The following is a 12,572-nucleotide window of genomic DNA, read 5'->3' on the forward strand; positions in this document are numbered from 1 at the left end:
AATGTTGTTGAACCTCGAGATTACGGGAAAATTCTCGTTCGAGGTAAAATAGCAACCATATATTATAGGTTCCTTATATGAAATCTATCTTTCTAAGTTCATAGTTTTTCGATATTAAATTTACTAAACAAAAGGGTTTTCTGATGCTTAACAAGCTGGAGGCCGGCAACGATGTCCGCCCTAATATATCTATCGATGAGGTGTTTTTGACGTGAGTGATATTTTCTGCTAGCAGCTGGTATAACATATAATGCGGCTGACACACGAGTATGCATTACACAGGTGCGCAAACAAACGACCAGAATTCGAATACTCTTCGTGAAATAAGTTGCGTTCGCCGTAAAGCATTCAGTCGTGCTTATCTAAACGCATAGGAAAAACCAAATAGTGCATGGTTTGAATTCGAATCGAAGTGTAACCAAACACAACAGTTATTGACGCTGTGTTGAAAATTTCCTGCCTGCCGTCGAGGGCAAAATGATTGGGCGTACTTCATTTAAGGGGGACAACGGTGGCCGCAGATACTCGTTATGTTTTCACACGCTGACATCGCCACTAAAATAATGTCGTGTAGCAATCGTACGCCGCGGAAGGAGTGCTACCGAGCGGCAGTATAGAGTAGATCGCTAGTAGATTTATGCTCGAGATCTGGTTTTTTTTTTTAACTTACGCGATAAATATTATATTAGCTGTTATTGTACGCCCGGCTGTCTATCATGAAGGTATGATCCAAGTCGTTACTTCTTCGTTGATGGTCAGGCTCTCGTTAATAATGAAAGTAAATCAGTGGCATATCAGGTCGTCTTACTCCTATAATTGTGTTGCACTTTCGCCTGCTCTTATCCGATTGAGTTACACTTCTTATGCAATTGTATCATACTTATTCAATCCGTAATGCATGAGTGGGATAATTTCCTCCGGTAGTGCCGGCATATTATATGCAGCACCGTACTACACCAGATCAGACTATACCGCATCGTACCCTATCGTGCCGTACGATATCGTATACCGTACCGTACCGTACCGTGCTCTACCGCACCGAGCCACGACGTGCCGTATGCCGGCGTATTATACGGTACCGTATAGTATCGTACTGTTCTGTATCGTACAGTACCGTTTCGCAACTCACCATATCGTGCCATATGATGTATAATGTTTATGATATCGTACAAGTTCGATGTATGTTCTATTTTGGAGGGCCAATCGACAATAAATTTACTACGTCACGAATTTTCTATGGTAAATTTTGTAAAATTTTTGTTGCCATTTTTTTACATTAAAAGTAAGAACTAACGGGATTGTTTGTAACTAATTGGGACTAAACGTATCGTCAAATTCTTACCTAATAAGATTGTTTCTCAACTAGTTAAAAATCCAAAAAACCTGGACGATTTGATATTAGGGTTCCTAACATTAATTGCTTGCTATGGGCTATGTACATGCGTCACGAGTGTATGTTCACATCGAACAATATTATAGTAAAATAAGAAGTATAATGCAGCAATTTAACCATTAAAAGTGAACAAAATTACTTATATTTTGTGAAAAAATGGAAATATTATTTTCATTTTTTACTATTTACGGTGACGTAATCACTATAAGGAGGGAAAATCAATTACAGTATTCGTGAAATCAGAAGACGCATTCGCGTGCGTGCGCGTGTACATGTGCTTACGCCCGCACACTAGAGGCGGTTACTCGTCGACGTATAACATATCATCCCTTGTCCCGTCATAAACTCAATATATAACTTCGCTTTGATAGCAGTAAATTAGAATTTATCTTATACATTTATACCAAATTACTCGCACGTAACTGGGTTAGCTTTCACATGAGATGCATATTTCAAACTAATATAAATTCTATGATTAAAGACGACCGGACCATCGTATATACATACGCTCCTATATATCGCCTGCAAACTCTATATTTCTACATCGACCAACAACGAATCTGCGGTTATTTCCCCATATCTGGCTAATAGAAAACTCACGAGAAACTAGATGCCGATAATAGCCTGCACTATCGCCGAGGCTTTAGTAAACACATAAGGGGGATTGATTTTATATATGTACGTTGGTGGTATCGTAAGCTCACTTACGAGTTATGCGTCGTTTTTCTTCCGTTGAGCGTTAACTGTACGAGATGTATAATAGTTTTTAGCGTAGTCATACAATGCGCTACACAAAACTAGTTCCGTGACAGACTGACATTCAATTCATGGACAATGTATTTTATAAATTAAGAGAGATTTTTTTTCGCTTCCCTTTTTCTATTCTTTTTGTCTTTCCTTTTTTTTCTCTCTCTCTCTCTCTCTTTCTTTACTCGTTCTCTGTTGTCTGTTGTTTTCTCTCTCTCCTCTCGCTCTTTTGTTTTCTCCTCTCTCTACCTCTTTATATTCATATATGATAAAAAATACATGCATACATATATTCAAATATCAATAATTGGATAGATTAGATATGTAGTTATAGATAGGTTAGATATAATATGTTATGAGATATTTTATTTTAAACCAAAACCATAACTATAACGAACAAGATATATAGTGCTTATCGCAATGTCTGCTCATAATTAATGCCAAAATCTTGATGTGAATGTGACACCAAAATCTATCCGAGTTGTTATTTTTATAAACACAAGGGAATGTCATAATAATTTATAGCGCGTTTACGGCATCCAATATCTGCGTCACTGTTCGTTCTTCGGACGAGAGCTCGTCGCAGCTAGTTATTAGTATAGCATTTATTTCATCTTCGTCGTTATATGATAGGCTCCCGACTTTAAGCTCGTGGATAAATTCACGTGAACTTGTAGCTACCGCTAAACCTATAGTTGACGGACGAGGCGCGTCTGAAATGTCCATACAGTGTTATGCTTGTGCTGGGTATCGGCGAGCACTCTCGCTGGTAACCAGTATAGGTATAAGTAACAAGTTTGCTCATTATCTACACGGCCGCCTACACTTTTCGGAGGCATAAGTTTGCTTCGTCGCAGATCATGAATATCAACCTTTGCCGGTTGATTGAAGAGAACCGGCGACGCTTAGCTATCGTGCCGTGATTTTGCACTGCCTATACTCTCGCGTTCTGTTTCATTTAAGCACGTTCCAATGATTGATTACTGTACTGCTAAGCTCTCAAGTCAAGAGCCCAACCCGAATCAATACACACATCCCCACGTATGCCCGTTATTTGCCGCGTAACAGAATCTTGAATTCCGCACGGTGTGGATATTAGCAAAATCATTTATTTAAACAACACGGCAACGAAAACGCTTCCCCTTTATTGCTGTGTTGACAGAGAAGAGAAAAACCAATCTTAGGCGCAAACATGTAGTCTCTGAGTTGAATGAGGTCTCCACTCGGCTCGCGAGCTAAGAACATGAAGGCATGAGACATGCCACACCGTCGGGAAAGTGCCGAGCAATAATCTCGGGTGTTATAGGCATTTAGTGCTGCAATACAGTTATTAAACCTTCGCAGATTGCGTCTCGTACTTGAGCGCAGCGCTGCTTAAATCGTTATATGCTAACCGCATTTGCATAGGGCTAACGACGCTCGTCTTAGACCGTAATGTGCGCGCATGCATGTCGAAGACTAAACGCAGCGCAAATTCGCATTGCGTCTTTTGCTTGGTGTGTGGTAGATCTTATCGTAAAGACGTTTATGCGCATTTAACTTCGCATATAGAAATTAACAGATTTTCGCATTAGATTTTGTCTCAATCCCGTGATTATCTTAAACATCAATAAGAGATGCATCCAGTCAATTAGATGTTTATAGTATGAAACTCATATTATCACCAAAATGAATTGATGTATTAACGTCTCATAATTGCCATATCGCAAACAGTGTACCATACCGTAATTTCGTATGTGTCATAAGGTACTGTTAGCGTTGTGCCATTTAGGAAGGATCGATAGAACAATAGAAGCCAAAGATCCAGTTACATACATTTGATACACCAGCGACGGTACGCAACGATTGGTACTACACGCGCACACACACACCCGCGCGCGCGCGCGCACACACACACGCACGCACGCACGCACGCACGCACGCACACACACACATGCACGCACGCACACACACACACACACCACACACAATCATACGCACAAAGCACACCGCACACACGCACACATGCACAACAACGCCCACCACACATACGCAACACACACACGCGACACACACACATGTGCGCACAAACACGCACGCACGGGCCGCGGGCACGCACGCACGCAGCAGCACGACAGATAAGACATGAGCACACGCACAATGACTCAAACACATACAGACACGACACGAACAACGGCAAACACACACCCTCACGCACAGCACTACTACAGCACACACAGCACACACACACACAACACACACCAACACACACAGCACACAGCCAAAACCCACCACCACACCACTACAATACACAAACACCACCACACATACCACACACACACACGCGCACACCACACGACATGTGGCACACCACACGCCGCACGTGCGCACGCACGCACACCACACACACATAAACATACATCACCAGCAACCACTCAAACACATACACACGCACGAACAAACGCAAACAAACACACCTCACGCACACACATACACACACACACACACACACACCACACACACAACACACACCACACCACACGACATGCATGCAAACACACAAACACCTACAATACACAAACACAGCACACATACCTGCAATGACCTGCTTCGACTTACTTCGACGTCCTTCAGTGCTATGAGGTGACGAGAGGCTTGCATTTCAGTGCCGCTACACTTACTATCGATGGTCTTTCAAAGCAAAACAAACAGCTGAAATGTATAACCCGTCGCAAGAGCTCTAAAGCGCTCTATATCGCTGGTGTTTTCCCCTGGCTAAGGGGAACGAAATCCGTTTTTGCGAATACAAGAAAACGTGAAATCGAATCTTGCCTGATAGAATTTGAATGAACCCACTGACATATGGACACGAACATGAATAAGTATATCGTACTGGCTTCTGGCTCATTTGTATGGCTTTCCTTAAGTATACACTTCCACACATTTAATCAATATTGCGAATATGTTTTATTATTTAAAAGACAAGAACTATAAACTGTATATACATCATATATGATACGTCAAATATATGCGTTCTTTACGTTTATGTGCGTGTGTGTGCATATGCGTGAATAAGGGTGTGTGTGTGCGCGTCCCTTTGTGTGTGTGTGTGTGTGCCGTGTTGTGTGTGTGTGTGGTCCGGGCGTGTTGTGTCGTGTGTGCTGTGTGGTGTGTGGTGTGCGTCCGGGTTGTGTAGTTGTGTGTCTCAATGGGATGCGTGCGTCGTAAAGTCGATTAGCGTCGTTAAATCTGGAAGTATAGATGCGCCTGCTAGTCAAAAGTGAGGACTATTTATCATGAAATCCTGGGCAATCTAACTATAAATATACATTATGTATACCTCGCAAGATTGGCGTATTACATATACAATAACTTGCTTGCTACGTGCGGGGCATGTCCGCGTGTTGCATCATTAGGATTTTATTAACATTCTGAAAAGAGTGAAGAAGAATATTGGCTAAGAGCAATAAGCGTTGTGGCAAAATTCAGTTCGTTGAAGAAAGAATAATGCAATCAATAACTAACAGTAATGTATTTTGCCAACCAGTACTGCAATTTTACATCGACTTGCGCACAGGTTAATCATGTTGGCTTAGGCAGAGATACAGCTGCATTAGGCGCTATTTCAACCTACTATATCTTGGTTTGCTGCGACCAGCACGGCCAAGTTGCATCGATGGCAATAGGACTCACGAAATCATACAATCTCAACGATTCGTAGTGAAAATTATCCTCGATTTTTTACTATACAAGTCCCGATTTTCCCTTGCCTATAGCGCATACAGAAATGATACAGCAGTGCGCATGCCTGTTAAAATATGTTCGTTAAGATTGCTCGTATGTGTGAGCGCAGGAGTACAGGCGATGCGCGAGAGCCATGTGAAAGCGAAAGGCGCGCTTCGGTCTCCATTCGTTGCGGCGGCGAGATGGCAAAGTTGCATCGCCTCCGCGATGCCGTTCGCAAGCGAGCCTCATTTCCCTGTGTGAACGCTCGCTCGCGGCGTCTTTCCGCGTCTCGAAGAGATGCGGAACACGACGGCCGTAAACGCGGTGGCGGTGCGGTCGCCGCTGTCGCCCCATCATATTTACTCGCGCTGCGTGGTCTCGCGGCGCCGGAAGATTAGGAGACGGCGCGCATCTGCTCGGTTGGGGAGGCATGCCAGATTCAGTCTGTTTACCGGTACACGCGCTGTTCAAAGCAAACATGGGATAACTGCCGTTAACACCCTTTTCCTATCAGAAGATGTTGCGGTAGTAGGCTTCTATAGTGAACGCATGTGCTTTCCTAGTCGGTTTTTGTGTGTTCAGCATCTTTCCGCTTGCTTCCGCTCTTTTATTTTCGATGTAAAACAACACGCTTTTTATTTTCATGTAACGAACACTTCTTTTATTTTTTGAATGTAAACGACACTATCTTCTGTTTCCATCGTAGGCGGGGACGCCACTAATGCCACGTCATTGATGGGCCACGGTTAATAAAATGACATTTATTTCACGTTGTGTTTCTTATGAGAGATTAATGACCTTAAATTGCCGGTAGTTGGGCGTTTTCGCGCAACACAGCATGATCGCATTAGAAGATTGATGCACGTCGCCCGTACCAAGGTCTCTCTTTCTAACCAACCACACCACCACCACCACCACCGACGACCAGCCTGACTAGATGAGCCGAGCCACTCATCGACCGACTCAGCTTGTGATCGTGTGATAAGCTGCCTTCCTCCGTGCGCATCGCTCGTTTGTAAGCTGCGAACATCTTCGATAAACCCTCATAACTAAGTTCCATAGGCTCGTTATGATGCCGATTGTTACGATAATGAAAGCAACTCAGGCGAATGTACATAAAATCAGTGACGAGAACGCAGGGCGCCCTAGTGAGCGTTTCTGTATTACATCGTCAGCAGGCGTTACGTGGAACGAATGACCATAGAATTCTGTACGCGCCTGTAGAGGACATCTTGCCGATGTCACCGGTCCCGATTGCCCGATGGCCTATTAACGATTAACGCAGTGTGATCTGTCTAGTAACGACTAACCGAACATCGCAGGCCGAACACTACACACACAGACACCCGCTCGGCGTCCATTACGCCAGCGAACCGGCCTGGCCGCCGCAAATGTTCTGCGGACAATCGCGGTAGGTCACAGCGCTGCGTATGATAGGGTGCAATCATGCCGTAAGGAACTCTCTCAATCTCACTTTGTAGGACGCTTGCAACGCGTGTCAACAGCGCAACGCGCTACCTCTACGACCACTTAGTTGTACCATTTTGGTCTTCTCCCTCACTATGCGCAGACTCTGCATCCGCGAGCACTTTCACACATTCACACTTACACACACACCACACAGCCACAGCGCGACACGCTGATCATTTATATTCTCAAACTCTCAAGTGCTCATTTGCTCTTAGTCATCTTATCTTGCGATAAAAAAAAGTTAGGTGTAGTATTACTCGCGTATATCTATACTCGCTCCAAAAAACGGTCACGGTGATTTCAGTGGTCATACAATATTAGCACACCCGTCCATGCTTCCTATAGTTAGGTCGGCATGCTACAACACCAGTACGGTACAGAGGGATAAATCCTGCTACAGTTCCGAAAATGACGGCATATAGCTCCGATCTCCTCATAAGAACCTCTCAGAACTAGTTCAGCTAGTGAGACTTATATAACGCGGGTAATATTAGAGCTAATATTGTGTGAGATGCGCTACCGCGGCTGGCCACCTAATGTACACCGTATGCACACTCTGAAGTTTCTACATCGTTTGTGCCCAATAGCATGAATCTAGATCGACTCGTTGGAAACTAGAGCCGCTATTCAATGCATTTGGTCATCTATATTTGGATTTTTCAGTATAATATCAAAATTTATCCGACTAGCGACGGGGGGAGGTGGCCCCTAATTACCGCGCTAACTGCAACGATACCGACACAAACCTGCTCAATCATGTCACATCCCTAGATCCTGCCAGACTCGCTCGGTGACCGCGGGGTACTACGAAATCACCAGCGCTCCAAATTCATGAGCCTACGCAGCGATATGAGACCACTCCGCACCCCACACAGCGAGCGCTGCCGCACGCTACGCGTAATATTCTGCAGCTTAGCTCTTCCAGATCAATATACCTTAACGTCGACGCTCGGCATATTCACCGTCATTTTGACGCACGCTAACTCCTACATCGGGACACCACACCTCACCACCCGCACGCGAGCGCATAGCGACACCCCATATGGGGCACGGACGTCTCGCGACTTAGCAGTCACTCTTACATAGCTATCAGAAATGACGATCATCATATCGCGCGCGAGCTCATCATTCCAGCTCGCACAACAAGACATTATCTGTCCATCAGAGAACAGACAACTAGTCTCTCGTAGTCCTCTCGCTCACGTCGTGGCACACAACTGTTACACATAAACTCCCTCTCCAATGGCCTTGCCATGGAATATACATTCCTACGCATCAACATCAAACCTCTCTCAAGGTGAATAACCTCATTGGGTGATATGAAATAGTCGGCTCTTCACAAACACACACGTACGGCGTTCAGGCGACTGGGACGAGCGAACGTTAGCATGCCACAGCCTTGTAATATACGACACCGCAGACAGAGATCCAAATGATTGCCGTATAGCGCACTCCTCTGAGCAGGCTGCGTACAGGGAGTCATGCTCCGTCATGATCTGACATGCCGAAGACATATTATGGGTACATCGAATATGATTCAAAGATTCTACAGGATAATTGCGAGAAGATGTGTCGGATTAGTGTGCATAAGGTCGTGCTTGCCGGTCACTGTATGATACTGGCTTCTAAGTGAAACGTACAGCGGCGACAATCAAGTGATATACAATGATGGTATCATACGAGCTGCTGTAGGTGTGACAGTATTGCTAATCATCTAACATAAGAGGTGAAAGCCATCTGACAGGTACTGCGGCGAGTGAAGAACCAGCAGGTTCATCAAAGTCTGCCACTCGCTGCCTCGCACAGATAGAAGGAAAATGCTAATACTAATAGTAGGCGATGGGTCATTATTATAAAATCTGTGTGAGTGTGAACATGAGTCGGTTGTCAATTGAGCTTGGCGTGTCAATAGCGCGATCAGAAGCCCGCCGAAAAGCACTGACAGAACAGTCCACAATCGCGCAAGCGACTAACATATCAAACACTCTGCCGACAATTTCTGCGAAATTGACACTAGAACAAATAGCTCACAAAGATGGACCATCAAATCGTGTGAGGACACTCGTGAAGAGCAGTTATCATAGATACGGACTCAATTAGGCTCATCATAGTTTAGCAATCTGAATCATGTCAAAAATAATGTATGGGCAATAGGATGTACTCTCAGCAGTAATAGATATTCGAAGCATTTATATATATACTGTGTGTGTAACTAACTGCAGTGTGTAGGTGTGTTGACTACTCGAGTGATTGATATATATATATACGCGTGACTGATGTGATAACGCGTTGTATGTTCGTGGATATATGGCTGTGTGTATACTGTAGATCTACGCGCACGCACCAGCGCCACACGTGCTCACCTAGGCCGCGTTACTAGCGCTGATGTGATATATAGTTTCTATTACATAGAACTGCGTGTATACATAGATTATTACGAGAGTCACACAGACTTTGATGAAGCCTGCCACCTGGGATTCTTCGTTCGGTTTGTGTTCTTGCGCTGTACCGCTGTGTGCTCGCGTGTGTCTTGTGTGTGCTGTTCTGTTCATAGCCCACACTGAAATCTCACAAGCTTGTGTGGGACTTCGCTTCGCATAGTGTGTGTGTCGGTAGGTTGTGATACTGTGTGGGTTATCCAGTTTGTTGTGTGTGTGTTTGTCAGTTTGTTAGAATGTTAGTTTTAATACCTGTCGCCCGGTGTTAAGACGGCTGCTGTGTGTACTACGGTATGTGCGTGATACGCGTCCGACTTGTGCCATCCCTGTAAATAAACGACGCACATCGCTGAGCTAGACACCGCCCTCAATGGACATGTTTTTATTATTGCGCGCCCCCTGTGTGTGCTGACTACGCCGTGACTGTCCGGACTACGCGTGTTCGCGATCGTGATACGCGTGCGTTGCGTGAGCCTACGCGGGCGATCTGTGTCGTCGACCGACGCCGACTCGCCTTTAAGTAAACGTTAGAACACACGATGACTCGCGCTGCGCCAGCGCCGCGCGTGTAGTGCGTGGCTTGTGTCGTGCTGATGCTGGTTCGTGCGGTGTGTGAGTGTGTGTGCCTGTGAGGTTGAATAGTACCCCTCGTGAGATGCGTGTGTGTCGTTGTTGTGAACTATCCACCGTGTGTACGTTGTGACTTACCGTGAATTGGGTCTGTGTGCGTGCGTGTACACCCTGCACCCGCGTTGCGTGTAGCATAGACTACGCAGTCATGAGCCTGGTCTTCGTGTGTGACTACGCGTGTGTTTGTGTGTGCTACTGGACCCGCTCGGGACTACTATACAAGAAGAGCTACATCTATGTGGACGATCTCCCCATACATACTGCTTCCAGAATGACTCTTATTGACATAAGCTTTCTGATGTAGGTCGCTGAAAACCTGTGCGTCTCGAAGACTACGCGTAGCATGCGCTCCACGGCTAAGTGACTCGCCGCAGTCTTCTTGGTTTTCATAATCATCGGCGCCATAAGTAACGTGAAACTCATGAATCTGATAAAGCATGTCGTATATACCCGATGTCATACAATCGAAGATATAGTGCGTACTCGTTTGAACGCGTGTCTAATGCAAGAATCTCTCATCTCACACAATACTTACCCTTCACGCATATAGATAGGATTGTAGAGTGGATTGCACCCGTTAGACGAAATAAACCGTAATTAGGACGTCATGCTCATCCTCCCATAGAGTAACTACCTGTCCTTTTGGTCGCCTATCAGCGTTCCAGTGTATGTAGTCCGAGCTGCCGACCCCCCCCCCCGGTCCAGTAGTCCAGACCGTCGCGGCAGCCTGGCACCCCGAGGTCGTGAGATCCGTAGTCCGCGACGCTCCAGTTTGTAAAAAAGGGAAACAATCGGACTGAACAAGGCGGTCTAAACATGCAGAACACAAAAGGCAGGCAACTATATATCGCACACCACTCGTGCATCGTAGACGTTTCACGGTGACCGTCATCCAGTCAGCGTCTACCGCCGCGTACTTTTGTTATGTCGTTCGTGTTGTTCGGCAGAACCGAAGCCGTGCGTTCCCTCGCCTTGAACATCCTTAACACTCAATTGCACATGACCACAGTAGTCTCCTCGATAGAAAGCGTTTCACTTCCTCTCCCTGGCTATATATAAATAATTGTGAATCGTGCAAGTCCTATCAGTTGTCTTGCCTGTGCTCGCGTGACACTATCGCGTTCAATAACGCCGTCAATGTCTCCATGGTAACCATTTCTACTCCTCGTCGCAATAGCCGCTTCGTGCGTTTCGCAACCTTTACAACGTGTCGTGCCGGTGGTCACGTTGTGCCCCCGCCGCCGTGTGCCAGGTACCACCGTCTGCCCCCTAAATACGTCGCGTACGGCCCCTGTCGCTCTCTTACGCTCAAGCCCCCCGTCCGCGGTGATGGCTACACGGCTCGCACTCTCTGTACGCGTGCACCACGCGCCTGTGTGCCTCGTGACTACGCTGCGCTGGCCACGTTGATTCTATTCACGCCGGTCTGATCTTCTCTCGTCGTACCTCACACGTGTTCCTCACACAGCGTCCTTTTTTACCCACTTTCACTACGCTGTGTGCCGCCCTTCTCGTCCGCTCGCGGTGTCGCTTCCGGCAGTCGACCCCCCCCCTCAGTGACCTACCGCGTCGGTGTACCGTGCACTCACGCGTCGGCCTCTCTCCCCGGTGTTCCACTGTACGTGGATCTCTACGCGTTGGACGTCGCAGCTACGCCGTTTGTGTGTGTGACTACCGCGGTCGCTGTACGTGACTAGCCGCTGGTTCGTCACGTGACTACGCGTGTGTACGCCTGACACGCCGTGTGTGCCTCGAGACTACGCGGTGATGTACCTGACCTACGCGTTGTGTCACCGTGACTACGCTTGGTGCTGTCGCGACTCATCGCGTTTGTCACGTGACCTACGGTCGCCGTGCTTGTCCGCGCGTGTCCCAGTCACATCCTGTGCATCGGGTCCCCCTCTGTGCCGGTTTGCCCTCCCGCCTGGTGTGTCGGTTGGACTACCCGCTGTTTGTCACGTGCACTACTCGCGTGTGCGGTGCTACACGTGGCTGCTGCACGTCACACCGTTGTGCCCGTGCACTGAGTGTCTGCGTCGTCGCCTGCACGTCGGTCGCGTGCTGGTTGCCGCTGCCCGTCGTTTTTGCAGTGCGTTGTGAACCTTAACACGCGAGCGCGTAGCTGTGTGCACGCTTACACCGTGCCATGCGTGCGTGCGTGCCCCCCTTCCTCTATCCCTACTGGTGCT

Source organism: Priapulus caudatus, unplaced genomic scaffold, assembly GCF_000485595.1.
Source record: "Priapulus caudatus unplaced genomic scaffold, Priapulus_caudatus-5.0.1 Scaffold11, whole genome shotgun sequence".
Classification (NCBI taxonomy): domain Eukaryota; kingdom Metazoa; phylum Priapulida; class Priapulimorpha; order Priapulimorphida; family Priapulidae; genus Priapulus; species Priapulus caudatus.